Genomic DNA, 26,739 nt, shown 5'->3' on the forward strand with positions numbered 1-26,739 from the left:
ACCATGCAGTAAAGATGTGAGCTGAACTCACTCTTCCTGTCTATGTAGAAAATAAGAAAAATAAACCACATTGTCTGAAAACTCAGAGGTGCCATCTCTAACTCATTCAAAATTCCTTCAAAAATCCACACAGGGCAGAGCAAACAGTTCTCTGAGTGCATCCTTCTTGTAGCTATAAATATATACATACCTTTATGGACACTTTTTCCAGTGAGGTATATTTAGGCCCATGTGTCTCAGCGGAAAGCAGGTGGCTTTTCTGAGCAAGCAGGAGAGACAAAACCTCTTGGGGGAAGAAACAGCAACAGTGCCTTGATGCTCTGAGATGCACAAAGTAAGTATCTCCTCGTCTGTGTCCAGGTACATAGAACACTCAGAGAAAACAGAAATTCTCCAGTTGTGTCACAAAAATAACTATGGGAACTCAAGAAAATGAGTTGTCTCCTTCCAGTGGGAAGGAGCCTGCTTCTTCTGTCTTTGGGTCTGTGTCCTGGTTCAGGGCAAATTTGGGAGAGAATCTCCAAAGGGGCTCCTCAAGGAAAGCAGATTCAATTGGCCCCTCCCTCCAACCAGTTTGGGAGAAGGGGATATAATACCTCCTTAGAGAAAAGTGGGAAAAACCCGTGTTTATTAAACAGGAAAACCTAAACAATATTAAAGAATAAAACCTCTTGCTGCTCCCAAACAGATGTCAAACTCAGAAAAGTCCCCTCCCCGGGTTGCAGCTCAGCTCAGTCTCTCATCAGGCCCCCCTGTGCTGGAAATGCCGCGGCCCAGGCCCGGCCCTGTGGGCCGCAGGTGCGAGCTGCCGCTGCTCTGCTGGGGGCTCGGGCCAGAGCAGGTTTAAACAGCTCCAAAGAAAAGGGAAAAAAAACACAGTCCAGGGAACGTCTTTGCCTCAGCTAGTTAAAACTAACTAAAACAAAGGAGAGCTCTGTCCCGCTGTCTGTCCATCTGCAGACAGCGCAGTCCAGGAGCAGGAATGGGGAGGAGTGAGTGCAGTGTCTGAAAACAAACTGCACACTTCTGCTCTCCCCGCTTCACTCTCTGGAACAAGTCCTAAAGGTGCAAAACTTATTATTCAGCATAAAGAGAATAAGACGATTGGGGATAAAAGCACCATATAGTCAACCCAGGACAGTCTGTTCATCTGTTTTCTCTTTTTCACGAGCTTCTAACAGTGAGCTCCTGAAAACACAGCTCACCTTAAGCTGTGCCTTCCCAGCATTGTCACTTCAGGTGTTCTGCTGTTTGTGAACCCTCGTGTCCTCCCAGCAGGGAAGGTGGTGTTATCTGTCCATGACCCAGGACAAGGCTCTGTTTGACAGAGAATAAAGTAGTTTGTCTCTGGAGGCCCCTTTCTGCCATTTGCTCCTTCTGTGACTACAGGAGGAGAGTTCACCCTGCTTTTGCCTTTCACCCTTGTGCAGCCTGCCAAGGACACTGTGGTTCCCATGGGATAACATGGTCTGTCAGCACAAAACCCCTGTGTGTGCAGCATCCCTGCTCTGTGCATTGTGGGTTGGACAGGAGGAAAGTTTTGGGCTTGGGCTAGCTGCAGAAGGAGGAATTGAGGCAATTAGTGGGGCTCTTGTAGGTTGCATGTGGACCACAGGTTGCTCATAGAAGATCTCTTCTAATTTAAGGATCTTAAACTGCAGTTTCTGAATTATTAGGCAAAAGGATGAGACATTGCAGAATAACAGTGGCTTTATATCATAGAAGACAGGGTGTGCAATCTCACTTTATTGGGAAACCAACCAAAAAGTATATTCTGCAGGCAAGAGAGAAAGCTGATTGCTTCGGTGTGAGGGAGAGGATAAAACACCTTTACAAGGTTGAGGCTGGAGGACAGAGTGATAGCCTAAATATTGGAGTGGAGGTCTTGGTAATAGAAATAGAGTGGAGTCTCTGTTTCTGGAGACTCTGTCCTTTTACAGTGGAGAGCCTGTTAATCTTGTGGTCCCCTTGAGCTGCAGCTTCCTAACTGCACTATCCTTGCTAGCCTGTGCTCTGCTGGACTAAGCCAGTGTCTTCTCTGACACACAGATGCTGCTCCTCAGGGCACAGCAGGTGAGTCTGGATGATAATATTTAACTGACTCTTTTATTCCCATGGGTGGTTTAACTGCATGCTTCTTAGAAACAAGACCTGTGTGTGGGAGGAAGTGCATTCTGGTAGGATCTCAAAAGTTGGTCTCCTTTCAGAACACAATTACAGAAAAAGATGTGTTTGACCATTTAGGGAACTTCCTCATAAACTCTTCACTGAATGTCTGGTGTAGAGTTTTGGTCTTGCTCACAGTTTGATTTGTGCTCCTAAAGAAGAACTGCAGATAAAACCTTTTGTAATTAATATATTCTAGATAATTCTGAAAATTATTTTTGATTGAATGACACCCAGACCATGTCTTCTCTTCTGGTGTTTGCAATATCTTTTGCCTATGCCTCTTTTACTACATCAGCAAACTATCCCTTGCTGTGAACCCTGAATTTCAGGTCTCCACTGCCCTGCTTGGACAGAGTAGAGGCCAAGCTTGTTTTTACAATTCTCAATCCACTGTACAGAAAATGTCCTTATCTTACAGGAAGCTGTAATTGTATATTTAATGCTGGAAGTGAACTTTGTGGGACTTTGACTTTGGAACCACTTCACCCAGCTGTGCAAATGTAAGCAGGACTCTTAACTAGATCCATTTCAATATTGAAGTTTTTTGAGAGTCTGTTGAACAAGTAGCATCTCCTCAGAGTAAGGCTTGAAACCTGTTAGCAGGTTGCCCAAATACTGGGGTTTCAGGTTTGTTATATAGATCATTCTTACTCTTAATGTCTTAAACCACAAAAAAAAAAATAGATCTGTATTAGGGGAGGTAAAGCCATATGATAAAAAATGTGCTATTGGCCTACTCCAAAACTCTGCAATTGCCATTGAGCTCAGCTGTGCAGATCTAGCTTAGACAAAATAATCTGCTGAAATCTGACAGTTTTATTTATGCAGGGAGCCAGCTTCGAGTGAAGTAGTAGCATAATTCTTGGAAATATGTTGGGGTGGAAGGTATTCAAAGGGCAATTTGCCAAAGCAAGTCTCCCTGTGAAAGGCTTCTGGTGACACTCTGTTCTTTGAGACTGGGCCATTTGCCCTGATGTATTTGCAGTAAACTGTCCAGTCTGTCCTCTGCAGCTCCAGGAGCTCACCCTGAGGTCCCATCTCACATTTCTTTCCTGTTGATAAGTGGAGAAACCCCTGCCTTTGGTGCTGCCAGACCCATTTGGGCACCACCACCGTGGTCCCAGAGTAAGAGATGCCCTGTTCTTGAGCAGAATACTGGCCTTGCTCCAGAGCCTCTGTCGTCTGCTTTGACATTTGCCTGGTATTGGTACTGCTGATGTGTTTATTGATCAATTAAGGGTACTGATCTGATCAAAGATGTGTCTGAAGATCCTGCTTTGTGTCTACCTCTTCTCTAAGAGCTAAGGTTCTCAGATAATCCACATCCACAGGAGTTCTCTGTGGCAAGAAGGTGGGTGCAGCACAGGCTGCTCCGAGCTGGGTGTGAGCTGTGGGTGGTGGTGTGCAGGGCTGGCTGAGAGGAGGATGTGTACAAGTTTGGAAGACACAGACCTGTGTGAGCTGGCACGGCTCAATTAGGTGAATGGGGTGAAAAATAGTAAGTAATGAGAGCCATTGTAGTGCAGATCCTGCCGGCAGCCGAGCCGGTTCATGCAGCACAGCCCACTTTGTTGCTGTGGTAACCACTGTGAGATTTTTTGAATATTTATGCTGTGTAAAAGGAGCTTGGATAACCTAAAGATAGCATGGATGGTTCTTTAGCATGAGTCCCTTTGGTAGGAATAGAGACTTTGATTCCTTTGGAAAGACTTACCTGATGCTGTCTTTTTTTCCCCCAAGATTGGTGAAAAATGCTAATGAATCGGCACTTGTGTAGGCCGGGGAGTGGGGTGAGGTGGTGGCAGTGTTTGGGGTTTGTCAGAAAAACTCAGTGCATAGTTCCACTTTGTTCTCTTCCTAAAGCCTTTTTTGTTTGTGCATTAATTTAAGCTTTCAGTATCAATGCTCAGTCCTCACGGGATGACTCTTTTCGAGGCAGGGGATGCTGCCTGCTTCTGTGAAATCAGATTAGGTAGGAGATGTGTAAAGCACCATGATCGCGCTGTGGGGAGGGGAACCTTGCTGCTTCCAAAATCTGACAGGACCTACAAAGCCCTATGGGTTTCAGTCCGTGTTGTGGCAGTGTTGGTTTCTTTTGGTATTTCTTACTTGGCCAGATTGCAGGATTTTTCACAAGATATGTTTTGTAAAGCTTTTGTGTTTTCCCAAGTGTAGTGAAACTACTTCAGCAATTACCTTGTACAGCTTCTTGTTCCCAGAAGCTCAAGGAGTGGGAAGGCATTTGAGCATTTGCTGTTCTGTCCTGATCTCTCTGAAATGCTTCTCCTTCCTGCAGAACCCAGCTTCTCACTGAAGGAGTCTCATTCAGCACAGTATGGAGCAACAAAGAGCAGCCCCTTGCCTCAGAGAAGGCTAATTTACAGGTTGAACTTTGCAGCAGATTTTCTGTTACAATTATCTGAAGTTTCCCAGCACAATCTGTTGGTTTCAGTTGTGTTGCCCTTTTGCTGATTAGTTGAACTGCTGCTTTAGGAGTGTGTGTGAAAGTTTGTGGATTTCCAGGGAGAGGAATTTAGAAAATAGGAAGCTCTGTTGCATGGTTTTGGATGCTTTTTAAAACAAGACAAACCAAACCAACCCAACAAAAACCCTCCAAACCAAACCCCTGCTACTTCAAGATCAGAGATTTAAAATACAGACCAGCTTAAAAATGGGGGAGAGTTTTTATTTTCCTGGAGAAATCCTCTCAAAAATAGTTATTTATGATTTACAGTCATTTGCCTAAACACTTGGCCTGTACTGCACAAAGTCAGGACTCAGAAGAATTTCTCACTTCACTTTAGACAAGAATCACTGAATTGTTTAGGCTGGAAAAAAACTAAGGCCATCAAGTTCACCCAAGGACGCAGAAGCATACCTTTCAGTTGTGTATTTTTCCTCAGGATGCTCTTGGCCATGACACAGATGCAGGCAGTTGGGGATTATGAGTTGCAGGTTTGTGTTTTGTTGACAGGTGTTAACTCTGGGGGTTTGCCAGCCCTCATTGAGTGAGACTTCCTTCTCCTGTGCTGGAAAGCTGGCAAGTGACAGGAACTGCTCTCAGATTTTTTCAGGATGTTCAGGATCCCTCCTGAGCTCTGACTTGCCCACTGCTGGGAGCCTAGTCTGGTCAGCTGGCATGTTATTGGTGCTACTTTTGATAACTGCAGTCTGGAGGATTGTGGCCAGGAAGGTGGTGATGTACAGAAGAGAGATCCAAACAGTTTTGTGTGACACTTCTGTTTCCTCAGCATAGCTGGGAGCAGTTTTGACCCATCACATTTACTGGGCCCCAAACCACAGCTGCTTGGACCCCTGGAAGTTCAAATTCAGCTGGTGTCCAATTCCAGGGGCTGCTTCTCTTTTAAAAGTATTAAATGTCTCCCCCTCTTTTAAAAGTATCCCCAAAGCAGGTGTAGCTAAAAATGGAGATTCATGGACAAATCACCAGTGCAACAAGCGCAACTGTTGTCATTCAGATGTGTTTAGGTGCCATTCCCAGAACAAATTTCTTTCTAAGGTGTTTAATCATCAGTTTCCCAATATTTGACTTTTTTTGTACCTTTTATTTAAAATACTTGCAATTTTTTTCAAATACCTTCATGCAACGACAGAATAATACTTTTATTTCCTGGCTGTATTCAACCTGATTCTGCTTCCACTGAAAAAATTTACTCCCTGGTGATAATAATGAAATAGAATATTGCATGGGCAAAAGCTGTAAAATATGTAAATAAAACTAAGGTTTCTTCTCCCATCGTCTGTCTGGGGATGGCAAATAACCAAAGGGTTATGAGGAGTAATAATTTACTTCAGATTGAACAGTAAAGCAGAGATAACTTAGATACTCTGAGATAATTAGTTTATCTTTGACTCTAGCAGAGAATCTCAGTCTCACACTAATTTTTCTGTTTAGGTAATTCCATTCTGCCTTTTCTACCTAAGGTGCCCTTGGTGTTCAGTTATTATTGCAAGTTATTCTTGTGTGATTACGTCTTCTCCAGGAGCCTTATTTTCCTGCTAAGTGAAATGTTTCAGGCTCCTCTGCAGAAACTGTGAATAAGAGATAAATGTATGGAATTGCATGTTCAGTTTGGAAACAGTATCTCCATAGTGAGTCAGAAGTTGTTAGACTGGGTTTAGTATAATGTCACAATTGCTGTTATGGTTGGGGGGGGGATTCAATTGAGTGAATTTCTCCTCTGAGTGAATAATTTCCTTTAAAACACGGTCCTTTGAAGTGCAGAAAAACCTGCACCCACGATTTAGAAAAGTGAGTGGTTTGTATTGTGTTTATGGTGCTCAGTGGTACACAGATGTCTTAACAATTCTACTTCTGGAAGTTCTGGGTGATATTCACACCAGGAAATATACTTAATTTCCCACTTCCTTTTGCTTAACTGCAAAACAGCAAAAATGTGAAGCAGTAGTGATATGTAATGTAGCCTAAAGGAATTGCAGCCCTCACGTCCCTTATTACTGCAGTATTTATAAAATAATTTACCAGAGTTAAGTTTCCAATTCCAGCTTTATGGAGAAAACAAGGTTTATCATAGGAAAACAGATGGTTTTCTGAAATTATTATCTTTTTCTCTGTTCAAAAGACCACAGTAATAGGATATCAGCAGTCCCTGGCGAGGTGAGTCTGTGACCATGGGGTTTAGACACAGGAAATTCACAGGGTTTGCTCTTCTTTTCTAAAGAAGAGATTTCATCTCTGCACTAGAAAAATAAATAAAGAATTAGAGGGGGGTGAGGAAATTTTTTCGGGCCTTTGGTTTTTGCTTTGAAGATGGAAAGCAGTAACTCAGTTTAAAAAACAAAACTGTGTTTTGAATTAATAATTTTCAGAGAATGTTCATCTGCAGTTGAACTTCTCAGGTGAAACAAACTATGCAATTTGAATTAGTTTCTTACCTGTAAATTAAAGCATTGATCTTTTATGGTACTTTTTATTACGACAAAAAATTTTAATGGTGAAATGCCACTGATTATTTCTACTCATCACAGAAGTGAAATTGCAGGGTGTGATTGCAATAATGAACATTATTTACTCTCGTGGAATTGCAAAGATGCTAACATAATCTGATTTAAATCCAGATTCAGCTGCTTTTGAAGTAGTCATTCCATTTCTTCATTCAGCATACTTTTGTAACTAAACTTTCTCACTAAAAAATGTAGACTAATGACTGGGGAATGAAAACAGTCATCAAAATTTCATTAGATATATATTTGAACTGTCACTTAACTGTGATTCCTTCTCTCAGGTGAATGTATGACAGGAACAACACTCATGGGATTCACCATGACTGACTTGAGATAAATGTAGCTGTAATTGCAGATAAATCTCAGATGGTTCTCTGAACTTCCTTCATTTTCAGCAAAGGCACATTTTGACTTTCGATTCCTTTAGCGTGTTGCATTTCATACTACTTTGAATCATACTTAGAATTTTCTGTCAGTTTACCAGCTATGAAGATGTCTATGCTGGTAGCTCAGAAGGTGTTTTGCAAACATGTAAAATGTAAATGGTTTGATGTTTTTGGTGAGGGACGGAACCTAACACAAAAAACCAAAAACATCTCAGATATTTTTTAGATTTTCTCAGATCTACTCTGGATAATGTTGTCTTTTTCCACAATACTTCATTTATCATAATTTTTCTTCCAGTTCTTCTTTATGGAAGTCCGGGTAATATGTATACAAATTATTTTTCTTCCAAATGCTTCCACTTTTCATACAATTTATTTGCAAAATTTCCTTAGGAAAGGAACCAAGAGAACATCAGTGTCATTGAACTGTGGCAGTAATTTTGTTTCTATTGTGAGTTGGAGAGAGCCTGTGGATTAAAACACTACCAAAAAATGGTGTGTGGGAGCATATAAATTACGGAATGCTACAATTACAGCCTGTGAATAGGTGGGTTTTAAAGGTATCACAGTTGATAATAAGGAATCTTCTGGCTCACTGGAGTATTTCCCAGTCCATAATGATCAGATAACTATGAATTAAAATGAGGGGTGCAGTAGTATCTGCAGAGGGATAGAATTATCTAAATCTTGTCATGGTGTGCACAACTTGGCCACTTTTCCAGGGGCTGGGGGAAGCCTGCAGCCTCCCTCCCTTGCATTTGGGGCTGTGTTTCAGTGCAGCTACCTGCCTGAGCCCTGTTGTTAGCAGTACCTCTTGTCTTGTCTCATACCTTGCTACTCCTGGTCTTTCTGGGTTTCTCTCACAACCTGGGAATGATGACTAGTGAGCTGATGAATTAGGTGTAAAACCAGGTTTCTCCTAGTTTTTCTGTCATCTGCCTGCTTCTGTTCCTCAAATCTTGTCACCTTTTCTGTACTCTGGTGCTCTTCTGGCTTGGGGTCTGACCCAGCAGGAGGGAGTGAATACTCCAGCATTTTAAATTCAAAATGTAAATCTCCAGAAGTTTCTACTTAGCAGCCGTCTATTAATCCAAGCCAGCATGAAGCAAGTACTGGGTATTCATAGACATACCAACCTTTTGATGGTGTTTTTCAACTGAATGCCCAGCTAATCTCCTAAATTCCAGGTGGGCTTGCTAGCTGAGTACAGCTTTCTGTTGGCATAGGTGCAGCCTGTGCACAGATCCTCGGTGCAGAGCCACTGACCATATCTGACACTCAACAAAGTGTGAGAGAAGAGCTCCCATTCCATTTCATTTGGATTAAAGATCCTTTGGTGCTGGAACCATGGGTAAAGGAAGAGATGAGTGTAGAGGAAGATGCCCTAACCACTTAGCTGGAAGTATTCTTCAGTGGGAGTCTTCAAATCCTTCCTTGTGAAGCCTTTGTTTTTCTTGGAGTAAGAAAGAGATTGCTGGTGTTGAGTGAGAGAGTCTATTGGTTAGAGATTCTTCCGGAGAGAGGGAAGACCTCAGTTTCTTTCAAAATATTTAAGCATTTCTACAAATATGTCACTAGAGCCTGGAACTGATGTCTCTCTGGTAAGGGCTCTAACCACCAGGGCATTCAGTAATTCTCACTGGTATAATAACCAGTATGTGTCCCACAGAGAATCACTTCAGGAAGAGGAATCAACAGATTCCTACTGCATATTCCCAGCTGGCTGATAGAGATTATTATTTCATCAATAAGTTGACTTCTGTGAATACCAATACCTACAGAAATTGAATATTTGCACCCCAAGTTAGTGCTATTTTGTGGCAGAGTGCCTAAAACCTTTTTGCTGAATAAAGAGAATTATTTCCCTAAGCTTAAATTTAATTCTCTTTTTGTTCTGCACTGGGCATTTAAAGTGAACAAACTTGTAGCTAATTATCTGCTGATTCGGTTTCCATGAGACAAAACTGAAGTGAAAATGCCCTCAATAGCAAGTGTCTGACTGGAGGGTGAAAGGCCTGAACATCCTACAGATGTCTTAAGTAGCCCTTTTCTTGAGGTATTTTCCAGTGTGCTTGATGAAAGAGTTTGCTATCAAATACTAGAAGTATTGCTCTTCTAGCAGAAAGCATTAGTAATAAACCTGTTATACAACCTGGATTTCTATCTTCACTACTCCAGATGCTGGAGTAGTGAATGGTGTATGAAAAGAATATATGAGTACTTAAGAAACTGAAAAATGCACTCAGGATGAATGGTTGAAATATTTGTTTTTACTTGAAATTCATAATCATGTTGGGGTAAAAATTTGTTTGATATTTCCACAGTTTTTATTAATTAGAGCCTTCTGCACTTTACTGTGAATCGCTCAGCTGTGCCTGAGCAATAACCATACATTTCCTTATCCAGCTTGACACTGCTGATAGCTCTTGTAATTCATTCTCTTGATTATGTTTGGCAACTCATAATTTGCTGGTAGCTGGTGTATCAGAATAAGAGTTCCTGGTGAAAATTCACACCATTTAACTCTCATGACATGATTTAATTAGAGGAAATTACCTGAACATTACCCCTACTTGCTTTCCCTTTAAAGGGGATGAAAGGCAAACTGAGTGCCCATCCCATCAAAACAGGGAACAGGACAAGCAGCCTAAGCTTGGATGGACAGGGAACTTGCAAAAACAAGGAGCTCAGTCCTTTGGCTTTCATGCTGATCTGTCTCTTAATTAGATAGGATGTAAATTAAGCTTATTGAGCTATGACAGGAGAATTTTTTTTTAAACTTACCTATAATATGATAAATACTTTGTTCTTATTTGCAATCAGATTACCTATAATATGATAAGTACTTTGTTTTTACTTGCAGTCAGAGATTATGTACTTGAATTTGTTCATTTTTGCCTCTTCATAAAAGCCTTTGCTATTCCTTTCGTTCACGTTTTGGTTTGACATGTGCATGACAACAATCTGTAACATAAATGAACCCGCGATGAATTATAACAGTTCATAATTTGAACTGTACAATCTCAGCCAGGGACTGAATGGTGCCACCTCTTCTGCCAGCTGGCAGTCTCATGGGAGAAGCTCTTCACACTATAAACAGAACAAAACCAACAAAAGGATCCCAAACCCAACCAAATGAGAAGGCACCCAAATCCCAACGCAACCCAACACTTCATGCACAGTGTGGAGAACTGGAAAGGTGACCTTAGGTGGGATTTCTAACAGAACAGTTCAAAATGTTAATGCGTTAAAAATGTGTTAATTTGCACTTGCACTGTAGATGCCATGTGGCAGAAAGGAAGAATGAGCTAAGTAGTGAACTAAATAAAGCTGTCCCCAGATTTCATTTGTATGAAGATATTTTTGCCAGACAATTTTTATCACACAGAATCTGTTTATTGCCAGTTTGCAAAGCATTGTGGGATGCTGTCCAAGACACTTCAATGTTAAATGACTTTCTGTATTTGCTATATTAATCAATTATAATCAAGAGAATTTTGGGAACAGGAGACACAATTATGAGAACTCCACAGAGAACTTTTCATATTTAGAAATTTTATAGTTGTGGGTAATTTTTGGGAAATAGTTTTCTCAAGGGGTAGATACCTCTGTGCTGTGCTTAGGATTCCATATATGTGTTCATATGATTATGGCCTGCTTTACAGACTTCTCCTCACAGAAAAGCCTGCAGTGAATAGGTAACAGTGCTCCAGTATGGTGTAGAAATCCCTAGCAAAGAATTACCCTGGGAGATGTTTTTGTGCTAGACAAAAGGCAAAAGACAAATGTCTTTGCTTCCTCATTTAAAATATCTTTAAGCCTCTGACCTGCCTTTTTGGGTTAAGAGAAACAAAAGTGGATACAATGTGCTATAACCTTGTTGACATCTTCCTGTTAAAAGCCACATGAGTGACAGCAGTTAATCTGAAAATCATTTAACCCTCACTCCGTTTTATCTCTTTATGTCTTTACACAAATTTTCATTTATGGTTCATCAGTTTCTAATGATCGAATGGAATGTGTTGTTTATTGACATCTGGCCCTCCTTTTTAGATATGCAGGAATGTAGAAATAATTAATGAAACATTAATAGTAGAACTGAGAATAGCAGTCTCAGCATGAACATTCTGTCAGGAGATGAAATGAAGATTTTCTGTGTGGGAAATATAAAACCAAATACAAGAATCAAAAAGATCCTCATGAATAAACATGATGTCTTGGAAACATCATAATTTTCCCTGATCCTGTTGTTTCCTATTCCTTTTAAAATTTTTATTATTTGATTTTTAGAAACAGTGTTCAGATGTTCCTGGGATGGTAATATTAGAGTTGCTAATGGCCCCTGGCATGTGTTACCATGATGTCAGTGTGTTTTAAAGGCTTTTTACAGTCTTAGTGTTTCAAGTCCAATCTATTTTTTTTTTCTGACATTACCTGGCATTGATATAGCCTAAGCAGATTGTTTGTAAGTCTTGGAAATGTTGATGCAAAGGGTGCACTTTCATTTAAGCCATAGATCTTTGCAACAGGAAAATGATTGCAGCACATGTTGGGGAAAAGTAATTCACTTTTGACTAGACATTCAAATGAGCAGAGGCTGTAATTTTCAGCTTAAGTACTAAAGGTGGGGGAATGTGTAGTTATTTGTTTTAGTGATTAAAATACAAAACCACAAAGGACAAGAAATTCCCTGAGTAGGAGCAGAGTTGTGCTTCCCTTGTGGATTCCTGGTAGTCAATGAAACTACAGAAATTTTTTTTGAACATCACCAAAATGTGATTGTGGTATTTTTTGAATTTTATTTTTTTAACTTTAAATAATATAGCATATATTTGGTGAGGTATTTGGAATTAAAAATCGAGAATGTCGATTTTTTTTTTTCAAGCAGTTCTCATTTTGGAGCAAAATCATCATTTTCAATGCTAGAATTATTTGGAGGAGTAAATTTGATTTTTCTGGTCCACCATTTTAAATAGGCTGAAGACTTTCAGGACAAGCTACTTTTTCTTCATAATGTGTAAAAATCTCTTGATTTCCCTTTCATTTGCTGAAGTATCTATTTTCAGTCTTTGATTGAACCCCCCTGATCCAATTATACATAACTTCTCCTTTGCATCATTCCCATTTGTATATAAGTCCTAATCAGAATTATTCCTTCCTCCTTTTTGATCTAAATAGCTTCTCTTGATGATTCTGACTTTCCTAGACGGGGCATTTTAGGTCTGCAATACATGATAAGCATGTTTCAAACTCTGTGTCTTGCCACTCTATTGTTTGGTTGCTGGAGACAGCTCTGGAAATTCTGTGAACTGCCTTAATATTCTTGTATTGTCTTTAACTAGAAAGGTAAATTTGCAGCTCATATTGATGGTGCAGTGTTAATGACAAACTGTGTTCTGCCTAGAAGGTGGGGCAGAGCTCAGACTTGTGTGTGAGAGATTCAAATCACTTTGTTCTGAACTCTCTTACATTTTCAAAAGTGGAGGGGATCACTGAATCTTAGTAGAGGCAAACTTTGGTTGGCATTCTTGCCAGAGCTCCAGGATGAAAATGCTGTGTCTGTTACCTAGCTGAAAATTACTTTTCTGGGACCAGGAGGAGAATCTATCAGGAACTTGGTGAGAAAACAGGGTGATTTTTGTTAGATGTCAGAAATGTCATCTGACTGAGACCAGGGAGTTTCAATTTTTAGCATAGAACTCTTGATGAGAAGAGTATTTTAAGGCAGGGATAAAGTCCTGACAACTGTAAACCACGTAACTTAGTGCCTGTCAGTAATTCTGGTGTTTGAGGGGGTTTGCTAAGAAATTCCTTAAGCCTGTCTTGGAAGGATCAATAGTTAACTACTGGGCTTCCTGTCAGAAATGTCTGAAAAAAGTGTGATGCTTTAAAAGAAAGGAAAAAAAAAAGGACTCAAACAAGAATTTGCAGTTGTTACTTCACTGGAGTATTCAACCATGTAATAGCCACAGTGATCTTCTTGCCTTTTACATTACTTAAAAGCCACAGTGAAAGAAGGAAAAACAAACTCTCTCCAAAATCCAATGCCAAGGGTAGGGTTGGGGGATCACTTCTCTTCGATTTTTTTTTTTTCTGTATGAATATGGTGTTGTGTAACATATAGCTCCAGAAATAAGTTCTATGTGTATAAAAATAAAATCTACTAAGTTAATAATATTTGCAACAATCAAATCATTTAGATGAAATAAAGTTGGAGAATATCTGGAGTGAAGGACCTTTGGGATGTGGTTGGTCTCAGCTCTTGCCTAAAGCAGAGCCAACATTAAACATCCAAACTTAAAATTTTGATGAGGTTGCTTAGGGTCATGCAGAGATGTGTTTTTATTATTTCCAGGGATGAAGATTGCATGACAATCTGCGAGACCTGTTCCACCACTGAAAGTTTTTTCCTAATATCTGATCAGAATATTGCTGGTTTAACTTCTGTTCTCACTTTTTGTTAAGCACCACATCTGTGTCCTTTAAGTATATCCAGGGATGCTACCTCAACCTTTTCCTGGGCAGCCTGTTTAAGCCTGCTTGATAACCCTTCCAGTGAAGAAATTTTCCATAATATTCAGTCTAAATGTTCTTCTCTGGTAGCTGTGAACAACCAGCTTCTCCAGCAGAAACCTGTGGGAGATGCTGTTCCCAGCACTGAGATCAGGCTGACAAATCTGAAGTCTTCCAAATTCTCCTGGTCTTTCTTGTAGATTGGTGTCACATTTGCCTAATAATAATAATAACAAGCAACAACAACAACAACAACAACAACTATTATTATTATTATTATTATTATTATTATTATTATTATTATTATTATTATTATTATTGTTATTATTATTATTATTATTATTATTATATACCCAGCTATGACTCACTGCATTGTGCATTTTTCCTCGCAAGTAAAACTGCTATAGTTTGTGTTTGTTTGTATATGTATGTACAAAAAAGAAAAAAAAATGTGATATAACAGTTTATTTAAGGTTTGAAAAAATATATAAGCCTTGCATTTTGTTTTATTCATGAGTTAGAGGGTGATATTGTTGTTGTATGATCACATACTACATTTTATTACCATACTGTCATAGTTAAAAATAAGCATATGGCTTAGTGTGTCAGCTGCATTTTCACTGCAATTTCCTTATACTTTTTTAGTTTTCTGACCATCAATTATTTCTAATGAGTATTCTATTAGTGCAAACCTAGTTATTCTTGGGTTTTTTTGAAATACAAAATGCATATCTAGGGAAGTTTATGACCTAAGTTAACAAGACATGGAAAATATTGCATTTCTATTCCTCTTAACATGTACTGAGGTATTCTTTCAGAAATTTTGTGTTAATGCCTTTGCATTTAGTTTTTGACTAATAACCTGTAGATTCTGCCATTTTATTTAGTTTGTCCTATTCCATAAACCATTCCCATCACAGAATTGTTTTCTATTTGACATCTCTAATAAATAGGCACTCCATAGCTACAAGCAGACTGGATGTAAATGCACTGGTAATGCTCTGCTGAATAATTCCTTTTACTTGGATTAAAATACAAGACCTTTATAAAATTCAGAACTTCTATAGAGCATTATAATCTTTTTTAATTGCAGGTTTTATCACATTTTACAGTTAAACTAACAGATATTTAGGTAACAAATGATTATATACATAGGAAAAATATTTTCTTTTAGGATTGAATGGTATTTTTATTCCCTTAGATAATCTCTAAACAGGTATAAAGGGAGTATTCAGTTATGTTGCTGATACATTAGCTCCATAACTTGAGTCTTATTTCTTCTTGATTGCTCCAAGCAAAAAAGATACAAGTTCTTCTCAACACAAAACGCTGAATCACAACAGATTCACAGAGAAGCTCTGTCAAGTGGAATGGTAGGATGAGATGGGGAAATTCAAGAAGAGAAGTCATCAGGAGTGTTCTTGTCACTGGAGAAATCAGAACCATTCCTTTCTTTCTGCTGTATTTGAGCAGTCTACCCTGACCACTGCAACTGTTTATCTTCAAATTGCTAAAATATTTGGACAAGTTAATGCTCATCTGAACTGTAATTAGCAGTTAATTGGCAGTGCTAATGTGAGTTTACCTTTTGCATCAGCCATGTTTGTATGAATGGGTAGTGTCTGGAAGACTGCAAGGATCCAGTTCCTTTTGAGTTGGAGTGTAGCTGACACTCTGCTGAGGTTTATTTTGAGACCAGGTGTGATGCACTGCAATCATAGACTGCAAAACCTTCCTCACTGGTCATAATTTTTAATATATTGCTTTCCAACAAAAATCTGTGTTCTGCAGCACTTCTGTGCAGTTGGCTGCCATAAAGAAATGTTTCCAGTCCCTGACAACAGCAGAGCTCCAAGTTCAGGTATTTTGGAAAATCAAACTTTCATTTCTGCTGATGGTTGTGAAGAATGTGTTGGATTCAGATCAGTAGCTGGTAGCTGGAATAATGCAGGCCATGTACCAGGAGATAGATTGACTCATGATAGTGCAGTGGTCTTTAATTCCTCCCCAAAGGAAGAAAACATGATTCTGTGTTGGAATTATTTCCTGCAACATTAACTGCGTGTCTCCAGATCGATAATGTTGAGGCAGCTTTTCTATCTGTCCATGAACATAAAGTTTAACTTCATTAAGTGATGACTATTGAATAAAATATTTTGCATAAAGTATTATTAGGGAAATCTTTGACAGTTTAGCAAGGAAATGTGGGTGTAAATGCTTTTTTGTGGTGCAGACAGTCATGACTGACAGAACTATGCAGATGCCTTGACACAGTGTTCTTGTCACTGTTCCCCAGTGGGTTTGAGGATGCTTTATGGCCCCTGGATACAAGGCATGGCGCTTACATCACTAAATGTTAGAGATGAGGTACTTTTGATTACTTCACAGTGGATCAGATTGTTAAAACAAAAAACAAATCTCTTTGGATCTGTACATAGGATCATAAATCTCATTCTGTCTCTGGGTTATTAAAAGAGGCACTCTGTGGCCCACAAGCTGGACTAACTGAAATGGCTACTGTAATTTCTGTAATGATTTAAAGTAGAACAAAACTTTACAAGAAAGCATAGTAATTTAGCCAAAACATAATTCTTTAAATCCTTTTTCTGTGATAACCTTGACCACATAATTATTTTTGTGCAGCACCGCAATTAGGTGAAGTCACAGATTTTGTATAATGGGTAAAAATTGAGTCTGGTACTTTTTTTCCTTATTTCTGCTATGTAACTACTAACCAGCTGCATATTTAAATTTACCTTTTAACAAAAAATTGTAACAAATTTAAGGATTTCTAGATCTCTTATTTTAGAGAGATGATATCTGTACTACTCTGTTAATTCTCAAATATTAGCACATTCTTCCCTGTATTATGAAGTAGTTATAGCCATCCCTGTGACATTTTTAATTTTGAAAGTTAGGCATAATACAATAATATTTGGAATGTCTATGACATCTGGGACTACGCGTAGCAATTTGTGATACTCATTATTGAGCATATCCCCATAATGTTATTTAAGGATGGTGTTATGTGCTTTTTTATTTTTCCTTGGATGGAGAGTTATCTTTTTCAGAGTCCATCTCTAAAGGCTGCATTCTCAGAGGTTTCAGGATGTTGCTCTGCATAGCAAAAATCTTATTCTGCTGCTGCTTCATTAAAAACTCTCCTGGATCCTGTGTTGCTCTGAAGAGAGGTAAAGCACTCTTAATCATAGAAAGATAGAATGGTTTGGGTTGCAAAGAACTTCAAAGATCTTCAAGTAGACAGTGTCCCTGCCTGGGTGGGGAGGTTGGAACTAGAAAATCAAATGGGATTCTGAGCACTGTGCATGGATATGGAAGGAACAGGATCTTGTGCTCTGGTTTGCAGTGATCTAAGTCCTAATTGGCATATCAACTGGAAATTAGCATAAAACCATAATGTTCAGTCACAGACCACAAAGATTGTCCCCAAACCAGTCACTAAATCCAGTACAGGTATATGGGCTAAATGTGACTTTTGCTGCAGCGTCTCCATGTTCTGGTCTTGCTCCTGGACATTTACGTTATGGAATCTCTTCCTGGCCCCAAAGCTCAACAAAAGCTGGCCAGAAAGATCATTGGGTGTGTGAATGATTACTTTGACTTGTGAATACTCAGGGACTTCTGCTCCAGGTTGTTGTATGGTTTGGTTTGTTGTTTTTTTTTTAAACATGGGCATGCAAAATAGACTTTGGGAAAGAACAGATATTTTTGAAATTTAAATGAGCATCAATGGGGAGAGAAGAGGACCAAATTGAATAACAATGCTTACTCATGTGTGTTCAGGTTTGCTCAACCATAATTAAAAGATTCTAATTGGTTTGCATTAGTTTTGGATATAAAGCAGAAACTGCGCATCTTTTCCACACTATTTGTTTTGTAGTGATGCCAATAATATATGTATTTAATTCAGCTTTCACTTGGATATAATCCAAGGCCATGCTGGGGAACAATTAGAGGAAGGACTTGTATGAATAAACTTGATTGCTGTTAAGGTTTACATTATAACTTTCTGTAAGGGTTGCAATTACTTCATCTCCTTCATTCAAGCTATCTTTGTAAAGATCAGGAAAAAAGTGGGTTTTGGCAGGGGGATAGGTTGTTTCTGGGGCTTTTTTGGAAAGGAGTTTCATCTCAATTACGAATGGTTCTTTGCTGACAGGAAGGGAAAAAAAAGAATTAAGTGGTTCAATTAGGGGTGAACAAATTCTAACAGGAAGAAGGTCAGAGCTTGTCCACTTTTGATGCTGTCTATTATCTGAGTAGAACTTCAATGATTGCTTCAGTGTTAATGCTGAATTCCATGATTAGGGCTCTTTAGACACCAGGGGGATATTTTGGCTGTACTGGCCTTCATTCAGCTTTAGTATTGCATTCTTTCTGAGCCTGTAGGTTTTTTTGATTTTTTAGGCAACTTTCTTATGTTTTTAAGTCCATTAACACCATTCCAGAGTCCTGTGGGTTTGATCCCATTTGGCTTGTGCTATTTCTTTTGTGAGGCAAAATATCTTCACAATCCAGTGTATTTGTCAATAAAATATGGGAAATGCCAGTGAGATCTGGCCATTTCCCTTTACTTTCCACACTGAGTTATGCTGCCCAGGTTCTTCCACGTAAAAAGTAACACCAGTTGGGTACCTGTTGCTCTTTATACAGACTTAGACAGATTAGATGAAGTATCAGATTGGGATTTCTCTCAACCTTTATTTTTGTCTCATTTTGGGTTTTTTTTGGGGGGGAGGAGGTGTGAATTCCTGATAATTTAGAAGAGCCTATGCTATTGTCCCCTCTTAACAATATAGAGTGGAAATTGACAGTAAGGGAATTTCTCCCATTCAAAATATTAACATATCCAGTCACGGTGGTAAGGCCAAAGAACGAGTCACAGCAAACATATTTAAATTAAAAGTAGTTTTGAATGTTTACCCAAGTTCGAAGTTGGGTTTAGATTGGCCAATTGATTGAGCCACTGTGTGAAGTTGTTTAGTCCTTGGGAAAGCCTTTTTTAGGCCAGGGTTTTCAAGCAATTTATGGCTTTCCATACAGAAAACTGCTGATGTGATTTACCTACTGTAGCTGTCAAAGTGTCTAATCCAGGGAAATTGCTTAGGCTTCTTTTCAGTCAATAAAAAATGGTAAGGAAGTGATCAATTCCTTTTTATGGAAGGTGAAGTTTGTCTTTAGACATGGCCATTTGCCTTGTGGATTGTGGAGGAGGAACTGGGTGACCCTCTTTGAGTAGACCTTAAGGCAGGTAGAGTAGGTGATCTGCCATGGGCTGTGGGGCTGTGCCAAATTTGTCTGTAATATTGAATGTTGTTTTGAATGTTTATCTTTTGCTTTACTCTTAGCATGACTCCAATGTTTCGACAAGTTCCATGATAATAAAATGCTGTATCAGTACATGCTTTAGGAAGGAAATGTTACATATTTTCAGATTATTTGCTCATGGGGCTTCATGCTCTTTCAATTAGATTCACAGTTCAGGACAAACTTGCTAAAGATTAACAAGCAGAGAAGCTATCCTTATATTCCAGTGATCCTCAAAAGCTGAAAGAAAGACTTTTCATAGTAAGACACAGTTATTATTGGACTTGAGATTGTGAAATTCCATTTTGCTAAACAAAGTTGTAGTGTATAATATATTTTACTGAATTGAAATTTGCATAAAGATAGAATGAAAGAATTCTATTTTCAAGTAGTGCTAAAATATGTTGGGTTTTTTTGCTTGTTGCGAGTGCCTGTAAAATACCATACACTAAAAGTGTCAAGTCTGCTGAAAGATAGCTCTAAAGCACTTTTACTTTTTATCTTCTAAATAGGCATGAACTTAGAAAAAAGTATTCATAATTTGTAGTGTAAACCACAATGCTTTATTAAAAAGCTTCTACTTATTATTATTTATTTGACTGTAAAAACACAAACTACTTACCAAAATAACTTGCAAACTTAGTATTAATGTAGACCTTTGAAATATCCCATAACTCTCAAGGTTAAAAGCGCACAAGGGTGAAATATGAAATTAAAAATATGCACTATGTATAGTGCCTTGTCTAGCTTTCAGAAATTATGCACTCTCTCCAAGAATTTGCATGAATTTGTAGCTTCCTGAAATGTAGAAGTCACCACTCACAAATGGGAAAAAAAAATTTACTATGGTGAAGATGTCTCCATGCTTCTGGATTCTACCAAAAATTACCTGACAAGATTGCCAGTGTGTTTGGTGTACTTGGTATTTGACAGTTTATGCTGGCAGCCTGACTTACGACATAAAGCATTAGCCCACAATCCCACAAAACTGGGAGGGATCATATTTGATAGTGGTGTAAGATTACACCCTGTGAGAAGATGCCTTTAGCACTCTTGCTTTGTGCTTGATCCCTTCCACCCTTATTAGCTAAAGAACCAAAGGTGGCTCTGTGTGAGTGCATCCTCCAAGCTTCACTCCCATGGGCAGTGCAGAGAGCACCCACTGACCCAGAAAATACCTCTTTGTCTTTTTGGGACATCATAGGAAACTAAAGTCTTCCCCACAGCTTAAATTTCTTACTTTTCCCTTCTTTGCATCCTTCAGAAAATGGAATATCAATTCCAATTTCTCACATATAAATATCAAGTCATATTCAGTAAGGATAAAAACGTTCCTGACACCATTTCAGTGTGGCTAGAGGCACCACATCATCATTTGTATTTAACCTAATTTAGTACTTCAGACAGACTTGAGAGCTTATCTAAGAGAATTAATCAGCTGGTGAGGCTTAGAGAGGCAGCTGAGTCATTTTGATGTGTTCCTACAGCAGCAAGACTGTTGCAACTTTATTTTCTGTGCAAAGGACACAATTCTGAGGCTGTTTTACATCTGTGTATGGCTGTGGGACTACTATTACAGATTTGTTAAGAATGCGGAGACCCTAGCTTAGGAACCTGCTCTGAGTTCTCACAAAGATTAGCCTTTCTTGTCAGTCATCTGTGGACAGATGTGGGGATTAACCACTTTATCTAATTAGGCTTCTTGATTAGTTGTTAAGCTTTGCTGCTGTACCTCTCTGCTCCTGTTCTTGCAAGTTTGTTAATGGCATTCAAGTCACCCAGGAATCCCAGTCAGCACATCTGCACACTCTGCAAACAGATCCGTTTGCAAAGCGCTGCCCTCAGTTAGGTCAGTGTCCTGCAGCTCTTTGTGGACTCTTTTGCTGCTGCACACAACATGAATTTTTCAAGCCTCTCACTCATTCAGTTGCTGTCTCTCCAGCTCGTTAGTGTGAGAGCAATTCAAAGCTGGAGGCCAACTTTCAATGTTCCAAATTATCCTTAGGGGAGCCTAGAGAGTTAGATTTCCCTAGGCTGAAGCTGACCTTCATGAACCTACTGTCAGTGCATAAAATTTGGTAAAACATGGTATCTACTTAAACTCCACTTACTTCTGCAGGAGTAGCTGACTTATTTAATGCTCATCCATGAGGCTCTACTTACAAGGAGTTTATTTCAGCTTAAGAGACTCAGTCTTTCCAAGAATTCAGATGCCCTTCATTTCAAGTAGCAGATAGCTTATTACCTTCTAGTAATTTATTACTTTCTAGTCATTTTTTGCCACATTGTTCATGGCAGAAAAATCTCTCCCTTATTTTTCTGTCCTTTTTTCACTAGGAACTTTTCAAATAAGGGCCATTCTCTTTTATCCCTGAGCAGGAGAAAGAATTTTTTAAGCAATTGTCATGTCTCACTGAAGAGTTGGGGTAGAGTTACTTAGGACATACACATCTTTACAGACTGCCCACTTTACCTCCTTGTGATAATTCAGCGCATGAAGAAGTAAAGTCACTTTGTGACTCAGTTACATGAAGAAGCCATCCTCAACTGCTCAATATTGAGCCTTTCTCTCAGATTTGCTATGCAGAATTCCTTACAATCTCTCCTGAACTAGGTTCTCATAAAGTGATTCAGGTTACTTATACGGTTGTCATTCTATCCCCCAAACTAAACCACTTTCTGAACCATAGTGGAGGGCGATTACCTGTACGTGGGCAGTGACACCCTCACTATGCCAAGATGAGGGGAGAAACCTTCCTACCCTTGGTCTTTTGAAGGTAGAACAGCCCAGAGCTTTAATTTACAAGCACTTAAATTTGAATGTCTGTATAATAGATATTTCTAAATGTTTTTATCATCCTTATATGTTTGGGAGCAATATTGGTTCTACTATATCCTCCTGTTTGATTCATGCTGGAATGTGTAACTATGGTTAGAAACATTGAATTATTCCCTTTTGAATTTAATTTTTTAAGTTTTATTTTTTAATAAGGAGGCATTATAAAAGTGTGTTTTGACAACTGTTGGGGAGGGAAAGAGTTGAATTTATGAATACAGGAAATTATTCTGCAAAGAAAAGCCTTGTTCCTTTACTGAGACTGTGTGCTTGGCAAAAGAGCAGGTATCTAGGGCAAACTTCAGAGGATCAATATAGATGCCCTGACCTCAGCTGGCTGCTGTATCTATTAGTTTGATGCCTTTTTCTCTTGCGCTGAGTAGACTCTGGCTAATTACACATGATTTCCAAACATCAAGGAGGATGCAGAGACAAAAACACCCAGAACTAAAAGCTGCGCTGCCCACATTCAAAAGGTGGTCAAAGAGAATCCCTTTTGACAGGAAAATGATTTCCAGTGTTCATATCCTTGCACTGGGTTTTTTTTTAGTTTCACACCAACCTTGGGGTAACCTATCTTCCAACTCAGGATAGGATAGGGAAATCAAGTTTCTCCAAAAGTTTCCCCTTAATATGTAGGGACTGATTAAGAAAATTCCGGGGTAAAGTGCTGCATATTAACTTATATTTTAACATCTTCAAATACTTGAAGAATAAAATCAGACTCAGATAAAACAAACCCCTGCTATTTAAAAGGAGTGGAGCCTAGCTGAAATAAATGTTTTTAAGTGACTGGATTCTCCTACCTGTTCTACTTTAAAATTAAGACTAGTTTTCTGTTCTCCTGTTCTTTTTATTTACTCTTATATGGATTTATTTAGTCTCTTCTACTGCTAGAAATAATCTATTTTAGCCTTTTGCATTTGGTAGGGGGAATTGAATATGATGAATGGAACAGGTAAGAAATAAGTATTGATTTAGCATTGTGTTTGCAGGCTGCTTGGCATTCTCTGGAAACATATTACATTATTCTGAGTTAATAATCAATTAGTAATAAGATTTCCATAATCCAGTAATAGCTGCAATAAAGGACAATTTACAGAGCTGGATATTGTTGGCTGTAATAGAACATGTAGCATTGCTTTTGCCCACCATTGAATATTCCCTGGAATTTATCTTGTTGATAGAGTAATGAAAATGGTATTGACTATATTTAGTAAATATTACTGCATAAAAATCAGCAACCATCTTGCCTTAAAATAAACTAGAAATAAATTGAATGCAATTAGTTTTCCTCTTTCCTCTTGTTATTAGAAGCTTCAATAAAGTATAATTGTAGGTAGGCTGAAAAACAGACTTTGGGGAGCTGTTCTGAGAATGGGACAATTTATGCTTCCATGAGCAGCGTAGAAAATTCTGCACTCTGATGAGGTGGACTTTTATGAGGCCAAAACATGGAAGGCAAAAGAAAATAAAGTTCTGCTCGTTTTCAAGAATTTGCTAGTAAATTCCTGTCTCAGTCAAGATGATTTAGATATTCATCTCTCAGGCAAACATCCGAATCCACAGGCTTTCTTTTCCCATTCCTTTTGAAATGTTCAGAATACAGAAGAGGATTCAATATCTATTGAATATAAAAGTAGATATTTTGAAGCAGTTGCCAAGAAATCCAGCAGTTACCATCTGGGTGCAACTAGATTGTAATTATTTTCTTTCTTCTGTAAGACTGATTTATTTTTATTTGCAAATAACCTGTCTATTTTTCTTCAAGTTAGGTATCATTTTTTTCACTCATTAAGCATTTATACACTGTGTGTAATTATCAGAAATAAGAGACAGTTGAACAATCTAAGATTTCTAATGAAGTTGGCGTGATTCTGTCATGTGAAAAAGGGAGATTTCCTTGACCCTCAGGGTTTGATTTGTCTGCCAGTGCCCCAGGATGGTTGAGACAATTGTGCCTGACCAGCCTGCCTGTGTCTCACCAGAGGGACCCCTCACTGACCACTTCTGGTGGATCACAGGGTGGTTCAAATGCCTTTTTCAGGGACACACCAACAGCACAAGGGAGACCCCTCAGTGAGCCTTTATGCAGTATGTTCCCTGCTGCTGGCACCTGCCAGCACTTGTGAAGGACTCACACTCACATTTATGGAGGAACAGCTTTTATTAACATCAAATTGTGCCAGGTTAAGGCTTGAGGATTGCTGGTGATGGTATCTGACTGCAAAAATGTATTCAAAGCAATACACAGAGGGGCTCTAATCCCCAATAAAAGCATGCACAGAGGGCAGGTTCAGCCTGTTGACTGATCCCAGTATTTAAAATGTCTTCCCTAACTTTTCTCCCATTCTTGACTTTACCTTCTTCTTGACTTTACTATTTCTTTATGTTTAGGTGGAGCTTGGGTGACTAGTCATACATGCCTTTGTTGCTGATTGGTGTAAAATTATCCCACTTTGGCTGTAAAGATAGAGCCAATAAAATCTAGACCAGATGCACAGTGAGGGGTGGTCACACCTTGGGGGTGTGTACTTTGGGAGGGGGTGTGTGTGTTAATATTACAATTTCCTCTGAGGAGAACAATTTCACTACAGCTGTTGGTCAGCTGCAAGACATTTTCCCTCTCCCCTGGCTGACAGGTGGTTTGAGGTTTATCACCGGCAAAGTACCATCGAGTTCCCCTCCTGCAAGGATTTCAACAGAGCCTGGCCACAGTGTCTCCACTGCTCTGTTCCCCCCTCTCATCAGTGCTGCAATTTTATGGGGAATCATAGTGGAATGCTCCAACCCCATTCCATCCAGGGAGAAGCAGCTGTATTCTATTCTATACTTTCTGTACCACTGACACTTCTATTAGGATGAGAATATATCTTCTCAGTTTCCTCCAGTTTTACCCCCAGCCGTGTTTCCACAGGTACCATACTGAAATGCAGCTTTTCACATACTCAAAATCACAATAACTTTTATGTTTCTTAACTTTTTACATGCCAATTAGAGAAACTCTGGACTTTCTGACACTGATACTTGTGGTAAGCATCCATAAAACTCTATGCTGACAGTCTGAATTTTAGTAAGAGATACTTTACACTTCTCTGTGCTGTTCTGGTAAATTGTAACTTCAGATGCTCTGTCTAGAAATCTTTTCTCCCTGTTTTTCTACATAAGACATTTACTAGGTCTGTATCTTGAACCTTTGTTCAGCCCCAGTGAGTTCTGTCATTATTCCAGCACTGAATGAGGTCTTGAAACTAAAGCATTCTGACACAGTCCTGCTTTCTTGTACAGCTATTTCATGTCTTCACACAACACGTTTCAAACTACTGCACTGCAGCATGCTCAATGCTTTTTTCTCCCCACAAGAAGTTACCTTTTGTTGTTGAGGTGACAATTTTGTATATGGTCAATTAAATGTGTGAAAGCTGTTTATAACTTTACAAGGATTTATTAGGGGATGGAACACAGTGAGACATGCTTGATTTTCCTCATATAGTACAAGGTCTTTGTCTAGCACATTTTTATAAATATTTGGTGCTTCAGCTTAGCTGGAAACAAATACATTCTCTGTAAAGGGCTGTGTTTCCTTCCACCCATTACTTATTTCTGGGGAAATCTGAATATATTGATAGCTGGGTAGAATTCTTGTGTTCAAGGTGATAATCAGTGAGGTCACCCACAGAAAAATCTTCCCTTCCTCCAGGAGATATAGATTATAAAGTCACCATCCCTCTGGTGTTTTTCCTGAGCTGAGGTGCTGCAATTAAACCATGCTTGACCTTAGCCAAATTGCCAAGAAGTGATGCCACCAAGTCAGTGCTCCTGAACTGAGTTAGTGCCACCTAAAATGTGCTTTTTTATGGGCGTCTTCACTGGACATTCAGCCTGCTGTGGGTGCTGCTCCTGCTATTCTAAATGGCTGAGGAAAGGCTACACCTTCTGTGTTCTGTGAACAGTGTTTTTCCTTCTGATCTTCTAGGAATGTTGTGTTTCACAGAATTTGATGATGTGTCCCCTCTGAGTGTAGGTGCAGGCATTATTTATAATGGATTATTTTGTTAACTATCTTACTGCATGAATTCACGTGTGTCATCAGAAGAGGAGAGAAGGTGGACTCTAGCACGTGGTGGGAAATGGTGACTATGGGCTGGGTGGGATTTGTCAAAGTAATGCTATAGCACAGTGCTAAAAGATTGAGCCCTGATATCTTTAATAATAAGATTATTAACAATGTAGTATTTTTAAATGGCTGCAAAGCTAACCTCCTTGTTGTATCATTTCAGCATGAGGAATTTAAGGATTCCCATCAGATCTCTTCTCTTTAGGAAGGAGAATTCTTCCAGGTAATTTGAAAATACTTTCCAATTAATTGGTTATTTTTATTTTTAGTAAGTATCTGATTTAAAAAAAGCATTGCTTAGAAATTCTAGTTGCATATATGGTGATGTTCCTGGATACACTTGCAATTGCTGGACATGCAGAGTTACCTGCCCAGTCTGTGCAGTCCCAGGGGTGCCAGACTTT

Source organism: Motacilla alba, chromosome 4A (assembly GCF_015832195.1).
Source record: "Motacilla alba alba isolate MOTALB_02 chromosome 4A, Motacilla_alba_V1.0_pri, whole genome shotgun sequence".
Taxonomy (NCBI): Eukaryota; Metazoa; Chordata; class Aves; order Passeriformes; family Motacillidae; genus Motacilla; species Motacilla alba.